Source organism: Pongo abelii, chromosome 1 (assembly GCF_028885655.2).
Source record: "Pongo abelii isolate AG06213 chromosome 1, NHGRI_mPonAbe1-v2.0_pri, whole genome shotgun sequence".
NCBI lineage: Eukaryota > Metazoa > Chordata > Mammalia > Primates > Hominidae > Pongo > Pongo abelii.
The window spans coordinates 49,177,664-49,197,007 of NC_071985.2; the positions used below are offsets into that span (position 1 = coordinate 49,177,664).

The window sequence follows — 19,344 nt, forward strand, 5'->3', positions numbered from 1 at the left end:
CAGAGGTTGCAGTTAGCTGAGATTGTGTCACTGCACTCCAGCCTGGGGGACAAAGTGAGACCCTGTCTTGAAAGAAAAAGAAATCTCCCTGACTTCCTGAAAGACAGGTCTTATTTTGTATTCATTATCTGAGTAACACCTTTATGTGGCATACAACTGTGGCAGAGTGAATGAGTAACAATTACTGCTTCACATCAGTGGGAACTGGTAAAGTTCCCACTGATGTGGGAACTGGTAAAGTTCCCACTGATGTGGGAACTGGTAAAGGCGGAGGAGGGAGGAGCCCTGTTACATTGTTAAAAGTGGTTTATATGTAAGTTGAAACTCTAGTCCATTGATTGGAATGCTGGGTTTTGGAGCTGCATAAACAGAGCCCCCTGATTGTTGTATGCCCTATAATATGGGAATGAATGTACTAACATATAAAACATAATTCCTGAGGAACCTGGCATTGCTTATGAAAGTTCCACAGGCTGCTTGTGGGAATTGTGTATTATCATTTGTTGAACACCTACTTCGTCAGAGTGTTTTTGGGCTTTGCCTCATTTGATTCTGACAAATTGAAAGGCTGGGTAATATTAATCTCATTTTACAGATGAACAAATTGGGCTAGGAAAATTCCACCAGAGAAGCACTGGAAATCATAGAGCTAGAATGCAAATGTAGGATTGGTTTGAGATCCCTGAGGCTTCCTACTGTGTTCAAGATCCAGCCTGGCACCAAGTTTCAGCGTCATGGTCTCGAAAGAGCTCAAGCCCAGGGGTCCCACAGTTTAAGTTCTAGTCCTGACTCCAGGACTTTGGAGCTACATGATTCTGAAGAAACTGCTAAACCTTTCTTGGCCACCTCTTTCATAAACATAAAGTGGATATAAAAAATACTTGCCTGCCTCATTCTCAGGACTGCTGAGTGGAGAACAGGAAAATACCCTGTGATAGGTAAAGACCTATAGCCCAAGGAATCCTAACCTGCCTGTGTTACATAAAAGAGGGCGACTGGCAGAACTGGGCTAACTGAATGTCTAGGAGTGAAGGTTTTCTATTTTTACTCATTGTTTTTTTTTATGGAATCTTCTCATGTCCTATTTGTGATTCCTCAGTTAGGCAGTGTTGATGCTATTGGCTCAGCTGTTTGCAGTTTTCAATAAGTATAGTTTGTAATGCTAATGTTTGGAATTTGCATACTGGGAAAGTTGGGGTGTTTTGCAGAATGCAAATTTTATAATATCAAAAGGTAGATTATTTTATATTTCTGTGATCAGATTATTGTTATAGTTTCCAATGGAAAGATGAATATAAGGAAATTACTATTACCACCTTCCTCATTTTGTTTCCCCAAAACATAACAATTTATTGAAACACTTGACTCTTCTTGTCATAGCATTATTCTTGCTTAATATGTATTAATAAGTAGATAAAAGGAAATACAATTTTATCAGAAATAGACATTCTATAATGGAGTCAGGGTGGTTTATATACCATGCAGTTTGATTTGTTCTGTTCTTAGAATACTTTAGAGAAAAAATTTAAAATATAACAATAGATTGAAGAATAAACAACTCTAGTGTTTACATATTAACAAGGCATATTAACTATATCTTAAAATCATATCTGATTAAGGAACATTTTCTGAAGTAGTTTAACACAGGACTTGCCTACAGAATGAACTAAGAAATCAAAGAGAATTTGAAAATATTTTGAAATTTTTCTTAACAAAATTGCCTCATGATTTTCTACTGCTAGTGTTTGTACTCTAATGACTGTTTTCTTCTCATTGTTTAGTTAGCCCATTTAACCTTTTCTAAATAATAAGTAGAAAGGAAAACAAAATTTGTTGCTTGTATTTGGGATTTGACTTAAATTTTAAGTCAAATAAAAACACAATTTGAGTACAGACACTTCTAAATGCAAGCACATACTTTGTTATTACCTCATTAAGATGTAACTCATACTTTTTTATTTTTAAGGATTAAACTTGACTAGTACATTTGGTGATTTTTAGCAAAAAAAAAAATTTGTATAAGAATATATGTAACAGATTTGCTTCATTGTTGACACCTCACATTTTAACATGTTGATGTATACTAATCAGTGTTTTCCAGCAGGTTTTCTGCTTCTTAAATTCTAAATTAAGCACTGGCATAAATTTTTAAGAGTAATTTTCAGTGTTAGCCCTTTTAAATAAAAATTTGTTGGCCAGGTGTGGTGGCTCACGCCTGTAATCCCAACACTTTGGGAGGCCGAGGCGGGTGGATCACGAGGTCTGGAGATTGAGATCATCCTGGCTAACACAGTGAAACCCCATCTCTACTAAAAATACAAAAGATTAGACAGGCGTGGTGTCGGGCTCCTGTAGTCCCAGCTACTCGGGAGGCTGAGGCAGGAGAATGGCGTGAACCCCGGAGGTGGAGCTTGCAGTGAGCTGAGATCGCACCACTGCACTCCAGCCTGGGTGACAGAGCGAGACTCAGTCTCAAAAGAAAAACAACAACAACAACAAAAAAAACTCCACTTTTAATGTTTCAGCTTTTAAAATACGACATCACTCCCTTAACAGTATTTATTGAGTGCCAGGCATTACTAGCTACTGAATAGCGTCAAGAATCAGATATAGCCCTTCCCTCAAGGAGCTTAATTAGAGTTCATGACAAAGAAGGGCCAGAAGCAGAGTATAATGAGAAAGAAGTAAGGATGCTGTGAATGTGTATAGTTGGAAATTTATTCTAGTTTAGGAATCACTGAGACTTAAAAGATGAGAAGGAGTTAGGCAGGCAATGAATAAGCATAGAGAAAACAAGTGCCAAGTTGAGAGTGGCCATGACTGTATAGTCAGCAGTGCCAATTGGAATGGATTTGCCAGGCAGCGGGACAGGACAACAGTGGGAAATGGAGTGTTGAATACAGGGGTGGAATCTAAGCTAGATAGAGGGGACAGGACAGGGGAAAAGGAAAGTCCTGAGAGATTTAGAAAACAACTCTGGTGGGAATAGATGAGGAAGCTACAAGGAGAAAAGTTGCATTCAAAGTGGAATGTCAGATTTCATTTCAGTGATAGAGCAGGTTGGACCCTGACAAGGTCTAGGGTGCACCTGTGAGAGATATGACTGAAGTGGTACAGGGCAGGATAAAGCTGGAGATAGGGTGGTCAAGAAAATTAGGAGCAGAGTGATGATGGATGGCTGGTCTACTTAAATCTTGAGGATATTCAGAAAAATGGCAGGATGTGGGGAGGAGAGGAGCCCATTTCTAGTGTTCTTAGGAAATGGCCAGGCAGTAAATGGATGTCAGCCAAGAGAAGTGGTGGAGAGGGGTATAGCCAAATGCCATGAGGCTTAAAAAAAGTAGTTTTACAAGGCCGGGCGCGGTGGTTCACCCCTGTAATCCCAGCATTTTGGGAGGCCGAGGCAGGTGGATCATGAGATCGGGAGATCGAGACTATCCTGGCTAACACGGTGAAACTCCGTCTCTACTAGAAATACAAAAAATTAGCTGGGTGTGGTGGCAGGCGCCTGTAGTCCCAGCTACTCAGGAAGCTGAGGCAGGAGAATGGCATGAACCCAGGAGATGGAGCACTGCACTCCAGCCTGGGCAACAGAGTAAGACTGTCTCAAAACAAACAAACAAACAAACAAAAAAACTAGTTTTACAAGAGGATAAAAGAAAGGAGGTATGTGGGATGGGAAGGACACTGACCCCACCTAGCCCCAAACTCTAGACTTTTTAAATTCTCCACATTTCAGTCTATTGGCAAATTCTATGGTTGTCATCTAGAAAATATTTCCATTCTGTTTTCTTAATTTCCACTGTCACTACTCAGGTCCAAACCACCATTATCTCTTGTTCTACGACTGTTTTAACTTCTCAGCTCTTCTCCCTATTTTCATTTTTGTCCCCATACAATCCATTTTCCTCTAGAATCATTCATGCAATACCACTCTGCTGTTTTAAACTTCAGCCTGCTTCAGTGTCTTCCTACTACTCTTAGAGTAAAATGCAAACTTTCTATGAGGCCTGCAGAGCCACTCTCCTGTTCACTTTTCTCAGATTGCATGCTACTCTCCTACTCACATGGGTTTCCTCTCTGTTCCTGCAAGAAGACCAGCCCAGTGCCACCTCAGGACATTGCATTTGTTGCTATATACGTGGTGTTTCCACATTGCCTGGTACCTGGAAGGTACTTAATATTTGTTAAATGCATGAGAAAACAGCCTTCTCTTGAGAGAACTGTGGGGAGAGGGAGTTTCAAGTTAATGCCAGGAGATTGAGGTTGCAAGAGTGTTTAATTATGGAAAATGAGTTCCCCAGGATGCAAGGGAAGGCTTTAAATGTAAAAGAGGAGTGTGGCCAGGAGAGTGGAAGCACAGAGAATTTAGGAGTGTGCGGTCGTAACAGGCTGTATAATTATGTTATAACAAGTAAACTAAGTGTTAAGAAATCGACCAGTAATTAAGGTGGCTGTAGTGCCAACATTTTTCATATGATTTTGAATAACTCAAAACTTTAGAAGGTTTTAGATTGAGTTACGGCGTAACCATAGACTTCTTAAATTGCAAATTATTTTTCCATACTTCCCAGGAATACTTGACTTGGGGATTTAATTTTTGATTGGAGATGGGGGAGAATAGTTTTTTATTTCATTTTCATTACGTTAGAATAGAAGCTTTAAGATTTTTTCTGTGACTCCATGATAAAAAATACATTTATATCACCTATAATATAAATCATGAATTGATGTAAAGTTTCACACAAAATATTGTTTTTAAAATTATTGCTCTTTGATACATTTTATTCTATTTCATTTTTCTTAAAGTGCTGGATGGGACTCACTAAAAATAAATTTATAACTTGAAAAACACTGTTCTATAAGATGGAGAGGATCACTTCCTCTTAATGAGAAGGGGCTTATACATGTCTGTTCTGATTTTGTCCCTTCTAGAGGGGAAAGGGAAAAAACGTTTGTGACTCTAGTTGTTTTTTTTTTGAGACGGAGTCCTGCTGGGTCACTAGGTTAGAGTGCAATGGTGTGATCTTGGCTCACTGGAACCTCTGCCTCCTGGATTCAAGCGATTCTCCTGTCTCAGCCTCCCGAGTAACTGGGGCTACAGGCGTGTGCCACTACGCCCAGCTAATTTTTGTATTTTTAGCAGAAACGGGGTTTCACCATGTTGGCCAGGTTAGTCTTAATCTCTTGACTTCGTGATCCTCCCGCCTTGGCCTCCCAAAGTGCTGGGATTACAGGCGTGAGCCACCACACCCGGCCAGTTCTTGCTATTTTTGAATGAATAAACAAACAATTCAAAAGGCCTCTCTGTCCCATCTCCTTTTTCTTACTCTGTTTACAAATGTCAGATAGTTGCACAGGTGATGAAATGATGAAATAAATGACTAATTTATTTTGCTTTTATCTGTCTTCTGTCACTTTTAATTGTCTTTATTTGAGGGAAACATATTTTATTGTTACGCATGCTGAGGTAGGCCTTCAATCTCAAAGTTACTGTGCTGTTAAAAGCTAATGTAAATTATCCTAAAGAAAGGCAAATTTTTAACATTTTCATGAACTATCCAGAAACTATGGGACAACATTTAGAAGCAAAAATATTTTAAGTTACAGTCATTTTGGGCTGGGTGTGGTGGCTCATGCCTGTAATTTCAGCACCTTGGGAGGCTGAGGCGGGCGGATCACGAGGTCGGGAATTCTAGACCAGCCTGGCTAACATGGTGAAACCCCGTCTCTACCAAAAATACAAAAATTAGCCAGGTGTGGTGGCGCATGCCTGTAATCCTAGCTACTCGGGAGGCTGAGGCAGGAGGAGTGCTTGAACATGGGAGGTGGAGGTTGCAGTGAGCCAAGATCATGCCACTGCACTCCAGCCTGGGTGATAGAGCGAGACTTCATCCAAAAAAAAAAAAAAAAGCTGTAGTCCTCTTGATTAACAGTTTTCACTAACAGTATAGTATAAGCTAACATGCTGAAGATAAAACTCCAATACTTAAGCTTTAGTAGCATTTTTACTGTACTTAGCAAAACAAAGTTCAGTGACTGCTACATTTTTATGTTTCTTTTGTGTACCATGTTTTTTATTGTTAAGAAGTTGGAAGATACAAAAAAAGAAAAAATATCCAGCACTCAGTCAACCATTTAATTAACATTTTGTTGTATTTCCTGTTTGCTTTCCCTGTGCATATACTTTTTTTTTTTTTTTTAAGACAGGGTCTTGCTCTGTAGGCTGGAGTGCAGTGGCAGGATTATAGCTCACTGCAGCCTTAAATTCCCAGGCCCAAGCAATCCTCCCACCTCAGCCTCCTGAGTAGCTAAGACTACAGGCATACGCCACCATCCCAGCTAATTTTTTATTTTTTCATTTTTGGTAGAAATGAGATCTCACTGTTACCCAGGCTGATCTCAAACTTCTGAGCTCAAGTGATCTAACTGCCTTGGCATTCGAAAGTGTTGGAATTATAGGCAGGAGCCGCTGTGCCAGTCCCCTTTTCTCTTTTTATAAAAATATATGTGTAGGAGGCCAGGCATGGTGGCTCGTGCCTGTAATCCCCACACTTTGGGAGGCCGAGGAGGGCAGATTACCTGAGGTCAGGGGTTCGAGACCAGCCTGGCCAACATGGTGAAATCCCGTCTCTTCTAAAAATACAAACATTAGGGTGGTGTGGGCACCTGTAATCCCAGCTATTCAGGAGACTGAGGCAGGAGAATCACTTGAACCCGGGAGGCAGAGGTTGCAGTGAGCTAAGACTGAGCCATTGCACTCCAGCCTAGGCAACAAAAACGAAACTCTGTCTAAAAAAAAAAAAAAAAAAAAAAGGCACAGGAGAAAGTCTGGAAGGGTTAACAATGTATTATTATATCTGGGGAATAGGATTGTGGTGTTTAGTTTTAAGTCTTAGCTATATTTTCTATAATAATTTGTCTGCAGTGACATATGTATATGTAAAAAGTAAAGAAATAGAAAAATACAAAACATCAGCAAGGGCTGGGCATGGTGGCTCATGTCTGTAATCCCAGCACTTTGGGAGGCCGAGGAGGGTAGATCACCTGAGGTCAGGAGTTCGAGACCAGCCTGGCCAACATGGTGAAACCCCATTTCTACTAAAAATACAAAAATTAGCCAGGTGTGGTGGTGTGCGCCTGTAATCCCAGCTGCTTGGGAGGCTGAGGCATGAGAATAGCTTGAACCGGGGAGGAGGAGGCTGTAGTGAGCCAAGATAGCGCCACTGCACTCCAGAAACAAACAAACAAAAAATCAGCAAAGAATGTCGATGTCTACAGGGTGCTAGTCTGTGAGGGACAGACATTATGAAGTCAGTGTGGCAAGAATGGTGGGACCTCAGAAAGGAGTTAGGATTTGAATCCCACCTTCCCTAGTGGGGCCCAGTACCTAATGCTCTGCAGTTATTTTCCATCTGTGAAATGGCTTCTGACCAAGTGATTTGTCAAATAGCATGTAGATCAGTAAGTTTAAGATACCATGAGTAGTAAAGAAGCAATTCTTCCCAGGTTACACATGTGTAGTGAGTTCAAACTTCCCTCAGTCTTTATAGCACTCATTAAACAGATTCATTAACAAATGGTACCTAATACCTGCTTGGCTCTGTTTGAGGTCCTTGTGTAACAGTGGTGAACAAAATGGTTGAGGTCCTGGCTATCAGAATGTGTACCTAGCATCCTTAAATCTGGTTTCTGAAAAGAACATGTATTTAGATAATTTATGAATAATTATTCTGAAATAGTGCAAAGAAAAACTAAGATGCTTTGGTGAGACATCTGAACTTTCACTGTCACAGGGAGCTACAACTTCCCACAATGTCCAGGGCAGGACCTACCAGTAATTGGATGTGGCTTCTCTCTTATCTCTTTAGTGCTTTTTTTTTTTTTTTTTTTTTTTTTAAATATAAACAAAACCCACAGCATTTTAATACTTATTTTTATATTTCCTGGAATACTCATATTACTCATACCTCTGAAAACACACGTTTAAATCTGGGTTAAAATTTAATCAAGATGTGAAAATGCTCATTCTTTGACTTGGTAATACCAGTTTAAGAATTTGTTTTAAGGCCGGGCACGGTGGCTCACGCCTATAATCCCAGCACTTTGGGAGGCAGAGGCAGGTAGATCACAAGGTCAGGAGATCGAGACCATCCTGGCTAACACGGTGAAACCCAGTCTCTACTAAAAATACAAAAAATTAGCCGGGTGTGGCGGCGTGCGCCTGTAGTCCCAGCTGCTAGGAAGGTTGAGGCAGGAGTATGGTGTGAACCGGGGAGGCGGAGCTTGCAGTGAGCTGAGATCATGCCACTGCACTCCAGCCTGGGCTACAGAGCGAGACTCCGTCTCAAAAGAAAAACAAACAAAAAAAAGAATTTGTTTTAGAACCTAGTGAGATATACCAAAGTGTTATTTATGATCATCTCCTGCAAAACAAAAGAGAAATGCCTATGGTCCCACAAAAGGAGTATGAAAGAAATCATGGCATTTTATCAGATTTCATATGTAGCCACTGGAAATTATAAATATTAAGTATCTAGAAACATGGAAATATATAACAAAAAGAACAAAACTCCAAAGGTCATGTTTACTATGAATGCAATTTAAAATTATGTTCAGGCCAGGTGCGGTGGCTCACGCCTATAATCCCAGCACTTTGGGAGGCCGAGGCAGGTAGATCACTTGAGGTCAGGACTTCCAGACCAGCCTGGCCAACATGGCGAAACCCCGTCTCTACTAAAAATACAAAAAGTAGCCAGGCGTGGTGGTGCGTGCCTGTAATCCCAGCTACTTGGGAGGCTGAGGCAGGAGAATGGTTTAAACCCGGGAAGTGGAGGTTGCAGTGATTTGAGATCACGCCACTGCATTCCAGCCTAGGTGACAAAGTGAGACTCCATCTCAAGCAACTAAACTAAAATAATGTTCAGGGCCAGGTGCTGTGGCACTTTGGGAGACCAAGGCGGGAGGATCACTTAAGAGACCAGCCTGGGCAACACAAGGAGACCCCGTCTCTACCAAAAAAAAAAAAAAAAAAAAGCCAAATGTGGTGGTACACGCACCTGTGGTCCCAGCTGCTCAGGAGGCTGAGCCCAGGAGGTTGAGGCTGCAGTGTAGCTGTGACTGCACCACTACCCTCCAGTCTGGGCAACAGAGCAAGATCCTCTCTCAATAAATAAATAGACAGATTAGATAGATAGATAGATAGATAGATAGATCAATAGATTGATTGATAAAATTATGTTCATGTATGCATAGAGATGAAGTGTTTGATTTAGTACAATGGCATTATGAGTGATTTTCTTTTTTCTTAAATATTAATCTCCAGTAATGTTGCTGTAATATTTGTGCAAAAACAAAACCAACTGAGTTAATACATCTTGCTATATCTGGTTTTGGAGGGATTATTGGTGTGGGCAAAAATCTTATCTATTATATTGAATCTAGTTTTTGGAGAAGGTGGCCAAAGTAAGTAAACAGCTGAAATTGAACACTGAAACTTTGTTAGCCTAAATTAGCTAGGCTTTGAATTACCATGGAAATACTATGAAATATCAGTGTGTACTATGTCTGAATATATTGAAAAGAGATTGATCTAGTATGTATTCATTTAGGTTTTGGGGGTCCCGTATTCAACAAATTGTGTGGATAAATATCAACACAATCTTTTATCCCCAAGATTAGTCAAAGTAGATTCTTGCCATAGATGTGATGCACCCAAAGAACCTGACTGTTGTAAAACCATGTAATATTTCAGGGAATGCAAAGCAAATGTACTGCAATTAGTTAAGCTAGAATTGAACCAGGAGTAAAGTTAAAGGGGTCTAGATCTAATTTCATACTTATTGCTGATGAAAGAAGGCCCTGTTAAGTAAAATCTTTTCCTGAGAATCTAGATATAAGAAAAAAAATAGAGTATATTAAAGTTGCTACATTAAGGCAAAATGAAGAAATTAAAATGTCTTTAAATTTCTACATATTCACTGTTGAATTAGTGAATTGAATATTTTTATACTGTGAAAATTAAGAAGTATGACATGAAACTTAAGAGTTAATTGTTAAAGTGAATGGATTAAGAGATGGTGCTGTAGTTAGAATCTTGAAGTTTTTAATTTTTTTTAGTTATTTTTAGAAATATACTCTTATATTTCGAGAGCAGTTTGAACTTTGAACTGTCAGAATCTGTCTTAGAATCTATCTGGGGTCAGGTGCAGTGGCTCACACCTGTAATCCCAGCACTTTGGGAGGCCAAGGCGGGTGGATCACCTGAGGTCAGGAGCTAGAGACCAGCCTGGCCAACATGATGAAACCCTGTCTCTACTAAAAATACACAAATTAGCTGGGCGTGGTGGCGCATGCCTGTAATCCCAGCTACTTGGGAGGCTGAGGCAGGAGAATCGCTTGAACCCTAGGAGGTGGAAGTTGCAGTGAGCTGAGATTGCACCACTGCACTCCAGCCTGGGTGACAGAGCAAGACTGCCAAAAAAAAAAAAAAAAAAAGAATCTAATTGGAATGGGAGGACTTGGATCATTCATCCAAGGATAATATATCAATTGCTTAGAAAGCCTTTTACCAAATCTTATTTAAAAATAGAATTATATGTTGTCATATAGCAGCCTAGAGTAGAAGTCTGAGAACATTTTTCTTATACTTTCCTCTAGCCAGCAATAAACTATTTACATCATCCTTAGATCCTAGTCACTCATTTACTTGTTCATTCATTCCTAAAAATTTGAGTATGGGGTACCAGGCACTGTGTCAGGTGCTGGAATACAGTGATAAACTAAGATAGTCAAAGTTCTTGCTCTCCTGGAAATAACATTCTAGTGGGAGTAGGCAGACAGAAAATAGCAAACAAACAAGATAACTAGATTGTGCTAAGCACTACAAAGTAAGGACACAGGATAATGAGCTGGAGGTAGAATGGAGGTAGGTGCACTTTAGATTGCTGCTCCAGGAAGAGTTAAAACACATCTTGGACTGTGTCTCATTTTCTAATGCTCCTAGAAGCAGGCTCTGAGCCCATTTAGTATACATAATTGAAATGGTGAATTAGGAAAGATTCAGGTGGAATGAGGGTGCTCAAAACCTGTTAGTCAATTTGACCAAGAAACTTCTGAAACTGTAACATGACTGACTCTACAGAGACAGTCTCTGAAGGGTCTTTTAGTCAATTTGACCAAGAAACTTCTGAAACTGTAACATGATTGACTCTATAGAGACAGTCTCTGAAGGGTCTTTTAGGATGGTTCCAATTGCTTCTATTAATATCTCGGCCAGCCGGGCATGGTGGCTCACGCCTGTAATCCCAACACTTTGGGAGGCCAAGGCGGGTGGATCACGAGGTCAGGAGTTCGAGACCAGCCTGACCAACATGGTGAAACCCTGTCTCTAAAAAAATACAAAAATTAGCCGGACGTAGTGGTGCATGCCTGTATTCCCAGCTATTTGGGAGCCTGAGGCAGAATCGCTTGAACCGGGGAGGCGGAGGTTGCAGTGAGTTGAGCGAGCCACTGCACTCCAGCCTGGGCAACAGAGTGAGACTCTGTCTCAAAAAAAAAAAAAAAAAAAAAAAAAAAAAAAAATCTTGACCATATTTTAATGTAGGGTCCATACATAAATTTTAACTCCCAATTTTTAATTATAGTCAGTAGCAAACATGTTACTTTTGGGAAGTCTCTTCTGACTTGTTAAAGCAAGTATGCATGGGCCTATAATTCTACAACACAAATTGCGTTTTTGTTTTGATGAGCTCTGTTCCTTTATTCATACATTCATTCATTCAACAAATATTTATTCAGAACTTACCAGGTCCTGGGGATACTACAGTGAACAATAAACAGCAATCTATGCTCTCATGTGATAGCCTCTGGTTATACTGCTTGATTCCTTTTCTTTTTCTTTCTGACTCATATACTGCTACTTTCTGACTTATATACTACTTTCTTACTTTCTGACTTATATACTGCTAATATCACTGCTTAACCTAACACCAATTTGCGAAGATAACATTTATGTGACGTAAATAGATCTATTTTATGTTCTGCAGTTCTTAACACTTAAACATTATTATTGCGAGTGATTTTTGTATTCTTTTGGATGTGGGTAATTTAACTTTTATTAAGGTAATTTTAGTATGTTAGATGCGCAACTCTTTTGGCCATTAGTGTGCTCTTCTTTATTTAGGAGCGTGTAACTACTTGTCTCTGACTGATTGTGCAGTCATGACATAGCTGGAGTGAGGATCCAACTTTAAACATTGTGAGATAAATCATTTCCACAGTCTTGCTTAAGTGGCCATTTTAGTGTAGAGAAGCACATTTTCTGTTGAAAGCCAATGTGAATGTCTCCTTGACCCCGGGTCTCAACAATTTTTGAGCAACATAGGTATGATGGTTTAGAAAAAGCTTGATAGATTAAAAAAAAAGATTCTGTAAAATTAAAATTTTTCCCTTTGAAGAATTATTGATAAAGGCATGCATTTGAAACAATATAATTCATATATATCAATAATAAAAATGGGGTCTATTTGAGTTTACTAAGCATTAGCTTAGCAATAGCTACATTTCTCTAGACAGATTTCTGAGTTGCTATGAACATTTGATCTCAAGACAATGAAACCTGTAGAAATTAGTAGTTCCTTTTTCCTTTTTAATGCTCTGTATACCAAACAAAAACTGTCTCCTTTCATGCATAAACATTAATGACCAATATCTGTGAGCGCAAAGCCTGTATATTCAAGGTTAAAACTCATTCCCTGCACTATCTGGGGAGATGATTAACTCTTCTTGGTAGCAGACCAGAAGCAAGTGGGGCACCCCCACCTCTTCATCTTTCTGTGGAGAGCTAGGGTTGTGTACAAAACAGCTGCTCCCCACATGTACTGGGTGTGAAAAAATCCATTTTTGAGAAACAAACATCAAAACAAAGGCCTCATAGCTGTGTATTTTTCTACCTTTGGGTCCAGGATCCAAAGTCTGTATTGAAATGGCTTACTTGCCTTCCAGAGCACAAGGGTGGCTGCAGGAGGTAGACCCAGAGGTTTTCACAAACCAGGTCTTCCCTGGAAATAGTAGCAGAGGCTTGGGACCCAGATCCCCATGGCCAGGTGGCTGGTTTCTTTAGGGGAGGGACTGAGCCAAGAGTTTTTCAGGGGCAGAGCCATATGCCTTTCTGATCTGACTATATTCTGGGCTTAGGTGAATCTAGGTTGACTTCGGAGTGGTCAGAGGGGTTGAAGCAAAACTGGCATGGATATTCTGCTGGTTGTCAAATGTTGGGCAAGTGTCCTGCTCCTAATTTTTAAAGGACAAATATTTGAAATGAGCTAGCTATTTTAGATAATTTAAAAATTATTTATGTGCTGGTTTATTGTATAGAAAGGAATATGAAATATTGTACATAACTTTAAAAAAGATTAAAACAAGCCTGGCACAATGGCTGGCACCTGTAGTCCTAGCTACTGAGGAGGCTGAGGCGAGAGAATTGCTTGAGCCCAGGTGTTCGAGACTGCAATGAACTATAATTGCACCACTGCACTCCAGCCTGGGCAACAGAGTGAGACCCTGTCTCTCTCTACATATAAAACAGCAGATCAACGTTACAAAATGTTAAAAAGATAAAAAAACACCCATAATACTGCTGTTCCATTTTTCCTCTGTGCAAATATATTTGAACATGGTTACATTCATAATGCACATATATCATCTGTATTCTGCTTTTCAATTTAATATCATCCTCTATTTTCTGTATATTGTGACAGTCTTCATAATTCATTTTTAATTATAATATAGTATTTCATTAGAAAGATGTACTATAACTAACATTTTTCTGATTATTGGGCATTTAGGTTGATTCATATTTTGTAGTGAATGTCTTTTCTTTTGGATCATTTCTTAGGATCAGTTTCCAGCAATAAGATTACTGTGTCAAAGGGAGTAGACATTTTTATGACTGATACATGCTTTGCAAAAGGTTTGGCCTTTTTCTTTGCACAACTTTAAAGGTGAATCATCAGCCATGAGCCAGTGCTTACATTTTTGGACAGTTAATTATTATTCCCATATTAGGCAGAGAGAGAAAAGCTCTGTGCACATCTGATTTTCTTCTTATTGCTTTCATTATATAGAGCTGACGTGTTGAGAAAAATGTCCTGGCTGTGAGACATTCCAGACAACAGAGCCATCACTTTGGAAAAGTTTGGACCAATCCCAGTTTTGCAATCAGCTCCCAGAGTTTTTCATATTTCTTCTGGCAAAGATATCTGTCGCTGTGGTCAAATGCAGCTGAATGGTTAAAGTCACAGCGTGAGCTGATCAAGTTGCCTATTTTAGTATTAGGTTGGCAGTCTGTGGCCAGGTGTCTGGGTATTTTGAGAGAAGTAATTTTGTAAAGTAATTTGCAATTCTTAACTGTGAACAGTGCCAGAAGAGTTATATGCAGGTTTTCTGTGGAGATGCTCTCTCTCTTCCAGACCAATTGGAGGATAATCATTGGTTTTCAAAGAAAACACACTGGGCCGGGTGCAGTGGCTCATGCCTGTAATCCCAGCACTTTGGGAGGCTGAGGCAGGCAGATCACCTGAGGTTGGGAGTTCAAGACCAGCCTGGGTAACATGGTGAAACCCTGTCTGTACTAAAATTACAAAAATTAGCCAGGCGTCATGGTATCCACCTGTAATCCCAGCTACTCGGGAGGCTGAGGCAGGAGAATCGCTTGAACCCAGGAGGCGGAGCTTGCAGTGAGCCGAGACATGCCATTGCACTCCAGCCTGGGTGACAGAGCAAGCAAGACTCCATCTCAAAAAAAAAAGAAAAGAAAAGAAAAGAAAACACACTGATTGCAGGGAAATTAGGACACCTTGGTCCTTGCTGAATGTGTCACAGTGTCTGTGCTTTGCAGCAAATTGCTTGACTTGAGTTTTTTCCCTCTAAGAAGCAAAGATATCGGAAACAGGAGTGCCAAAATCCCTAAAATTTTTTAGTTTCTTTGTCCGTTGGATGATTCTAATTGCATGCCCATTTTTGTAGCCAAGGACGTAATTTCCCTATTCATTGGGGCTCTGTCAGGCAACAATGGAAAAGAATAGGATGTGAAACACAAACCTATGTTTATAGTTTGTCATTTCTACCAGAAGATATCATGGCATATATAATTAAAACCAATGGCAAAAAATTATTTTGACTACCTGTGGCTTGAATGTACTTACTCCATCCCTGCTCCTCATGAATATGTTAAACATAGAAAAAAAAAAATAGCATTCACTCTTGCCCAGCAGGTTAAGAGGAAGTCAATCCATTCTGTGGAACTGGTCTTGAATTTACCGACCATTACTTTATTTGCTGACTGTAAAAATTCTAGCTTAAAAAATAGCACTCTCAGCAACATCATTTTCAAACATGAAGGCCAACAGTATTTTATTTAGCATAGCATTTTGAAAATCTAATGGCAATTTGGTAAGAAAAACTTAGGCCAGTTAGGGGAGGAGTAAAAATGAAAGTGGGAATAGCATTCATTTTCTTTTTGTATTTTGTATTTTTATTTTTTTTTGAGGCAGTCTCATTCTGTTGCCCAAGCTGGAGTGCAGTGGCGCGATCTTGGCTCATGCAACCTCTGACTCCCGGGTTCAAGTGATTCTCCTGCCTAAGTCTCCTGAGTAGCTGGGATTACAGGTGTATGCCACCATGCCCAGCTAAATTTTGTGTTTTTAGTAGAGACGGGGTTTCACCATATTGGCCAGGCTGGACTCAAACTCCTGACCTGAAGTGATCTGCCTGCCTCAGCTTCCCAAAGTGCTGGGATTACCGGCGTGAGGCACTGCACCTGGCCATTTTCTATAAACTCTCTGAAATTAATTTTCATTTAGTCTGTTAAAAAAGTAGTTATTCTCATTTTTCCCTATGAAGGCATAGAGTCAGTAAAGAGATTTATAATGAAGCTATGTGGTCACTTTAATGCATATCTTTGTAGCTGCCTATAGAAGAGGATCACTTGAGCCTAGGAGTTCAAGACCAGCCTGGGCAACGTGGTGAGACCACGTCTCTACTTAAAAACAACAACAACAAACAGAGTATGGAGATAGAGAGTGATCAAGTGGGAGGGAATTGTTTTGGATAGGACTTTCAGATCAAGTAAGGTCAGATCAGCCTCTCATCAGAAGACACTTGTAGCAGAGTACTTACTAAGGAAGTGAAGGAGCTCTGAGTTTGTCATGTGAATATTGGGAAAAAGATTGTTCCAGGCAGTGAAAACAGCATGAGCAAAGGCCCTGAGGCAATAGCATACTTGATGTGTTCCACTAAGGAGGGCAATGTTGTGCCTGGAGTGGAGTCAACAAGGAAGAGATTAAGCTAGAGGCTGAGGTCAGAGAGATGGGTAAGGTGGCCAGATCATATGAGGCCTTGTAAATCAAGATAAGGACTTTCTTTGGCTTTTGAGTAAAATGGGAAAGTATAGAGATTTTTAAGCAGAGGAGTGACATCATCTGACTTCAAAGGAGTTTTTATAGTGTGATGTGGGCTTTTATAGGCTCAGGCAAGAGATGGATAGGGTGGATGGGGAATAGATCTTGTAGAGCTGAGCGTTCCAATATGGTGGCCTCTGGCCACAAGTGGCTACTTAAATGTAAATTAATTAAAATTTTTAAAATTAAAAATTCATTTTATCAATTGTACTAGCCACATTTCAAATGCACAGTAGCCACATGTAGCTAGTGGCTACTGTATTGGACAGTGAGATGTAGATCATTTCCATTGCCACAAAAAGTTCTACTGGACAGTGCTGGTAGGGTATTAAAGGTCTTTGTAGGGACTTCAGCTTTTACTCTGAGTAAACAGAAAGCCATTGGAGGGTTTTAAGCAGAGGAGGAACATGCTCTGACTTATGATTTCAAAAGATCACTGTTGAGAATAGACTGTAAGGGGGCAATGGTGAAAGTTGAGAGACCATTAATAGTCTAGATGAGAGATGACCATGTCTTCGATGAGGGGGTAGGAGTGATGATGATGAGAAATTATTGGATTTTGGATATATTTTGAAGGCAGAACCAATAGGCTCTTCTGATGAAAATGATGTGATATGAGAAAAAAAATGACAAAAAGGTTGTAGGTGATGATGAGAGAAGAGAATGCAAGGCCAAAGAGAAGGGATTTCCCTTGTGGAGGAGGGGTCTCATTCACCTTGAAGCAGGAGGGAAAGCAGGGATCTGGGTGGAAAAAGATTTAGAGAGTCCTCATCTAAGCAGAAGATGAAGGAGTAAAGAGAGAGAGATGGGTGTACTGGAAGCTTGCGGGTGATGGAGAAAGTTTCAAATAATTCTTGGAAAATAAGTTGAAAAAAGAAACGTAACACAGTTGTTAGAGCAGGGCATGATTGCTTGTGCCTATAGTCCCAGCTACTTGGGATCCTGAGGCAGGAGGATCTCTTGAGCCCGGGAGATGGAGGCTGCAGTGAGCTGTGTTTATGCCACTGCACTCCAGCCTAAGCGACAGAGCAAGACTCCATTTCTTAAAAATAAAACAAAAATGTAGTTGTTAGTATTGAGGGCCCATAAGAAGTTGGTGGTGATGAACCTATCTACGCTTTTGATCACCTCCAGCAGAGTTTGACTATTGCGTGCAAGCAGAGAAAGGAGATGGCGGGGTTCAATGAGGGCTGTCGTTTTCCTAGATAGGTTTGTAGAAAAAACAGAGAGGAAGGGAGTTTAAGGGATTGGCGAAAAGGATATAGTAATAACAGACCATGGAATAGAAATTGAGTAAGAAGGAAAGTGAAAACAGCTGAAGGCTAATGAATTGGGAGAAAGCAGAGGGATCAATAGACTGGAGGCCCCATTATTTCTAAGAGCAGTTGGAGTTGTTGTCATGCAAGTTGGAAGGAAAGATGCTTATCCAAAAGCTGAATGCCTGAATCAGTAATCTTTCCGGCAGAGCTATTGTAGGTGATGACAAGGTCAGTCCTTTGAAGTCTATGCATATATATCTTCATTATAGGCTGACTTGCCAAGTCTCAGAATTTTTACAATATAACCTCACTGTGGATCTCATCTAAGCAGGTTTGGTAACCAAAAGCTCAAGAGCATGAGATTGAGCGCCCAGAGAGCTACCCTACAGCTCATAGCCTGTCACAAACCAGCTGTGTAACCACGGACCTTGAGGAAATGAACCTTATGATCCCTTCCATCTCTAATCTGTGACTCCATAGCCCCATTATAATATAGCCTTTTCCCAAACACTGACCTTCAACATAGACCCTGGGGGATTTTCTATTAAAAATTTGCAACTCTGCACATTTTTATCTGCCGATGCCTCTTGGAATATTAAATGCTTAGAAAGCTGTCCTCAGGATCACATTCTGGAATCTTGACCATGTAGTCATCTGAGTGGGTGTGACAGGAATTATACACCAGCAGCATTTGTTGTCTGAGTGTCCTTCAGACACTGGGATGGCTGCACCTTTACCCGTCCTCTCCAACTCTCTCCACCTAGAAAGCATTCTTTTCTCTTAATTTTGTTAGAGCTATATAGGAATGCTCCGTCAGCAGAAATGACAGAGGCTGTTGCTCTCAGAATCAAATGCAATAATGTGACCTGTAAATTCCTATGAATATTTGGATATTTTAGTGATATTTGTTTATTCAGAAGAGATTCTGGATGCAGAACTCTCCTCTCTGTTCTCTAACCCTGCTTTCCACCATCATTCTTCTCTCTCTAGGGCACAGAGAGAATTAAGAACAATCTAAGGTAAATTTTTAACAAGATAGTCTAGCTTGAGCTCTGTAGGCTTGACTGATGAAATAAGTAGTAGTTTTATGCTAAAATAACCACATTGTTTGCAAAAGTTTTCTCCTTTGAGTTTTCTAGGGTCATTATGATGATCTAACTGCCTTACCTGCTTTTGAACTGGTTGAGCCTCTTGTGGGACCGAAAACAAAAGAAGGGTGTTGAAATGCAAATAGATAACTCTGGGTCCCAGTCCCTGACTGCAAAAGGAAGCCAAAACTGACAACAACGTCTCCTTCTCTACGGAGGTTTGTAGAAAGGCTGTACAAAAATCTCACAAGATGTATTTCTTCTCGTGGACTGGAGTCCCAAGGTAGGTAAGAAAAACAAAAACAGGATAAAAACAAACAAAGGATTCCGTACTTGGAATTTGCTCAGTACCAGTTGAATAGCTAATTGTTTCTTGTGTTCTTCCCCTCCCCCCTTTTTTTCTGCCTGAATAGATAATCCTTACAAAACATCTATTCATTCTACAAGTGAAAATTTCAAGAATATTCGATACTGACCTTGGCAAGAGTAATGGACCGAGATTGAGTGATGAATTTGTGTGTGTTGTGGCTGATGTGC

The 19,344-nt window shown here is 40.1% G+C and overlaps 1 long non-coding RNA gene across 2 annotated transcripts in view; it reads left to right on the plus strand.

The window, feature by feature from the left end:
• Positions 1–230: 230 nt before the first annotated feature.
• Positions 231–19,344, plus strand: part of LOC112129014 (uncharacterized) — a 51,133-nt gene continuing 32,019 nt past the window's right edge. For both annotated transcript variants that reach the window (XR_002911430.3, XR_010140833.1), the window contains exon 1: positions 231–19,090. This is a non-coding gene — a long non-coding RNA (uncharacterized LOC112129014). The remainder of the gene's footprint in view (positions 19,091–19,344) is intronic.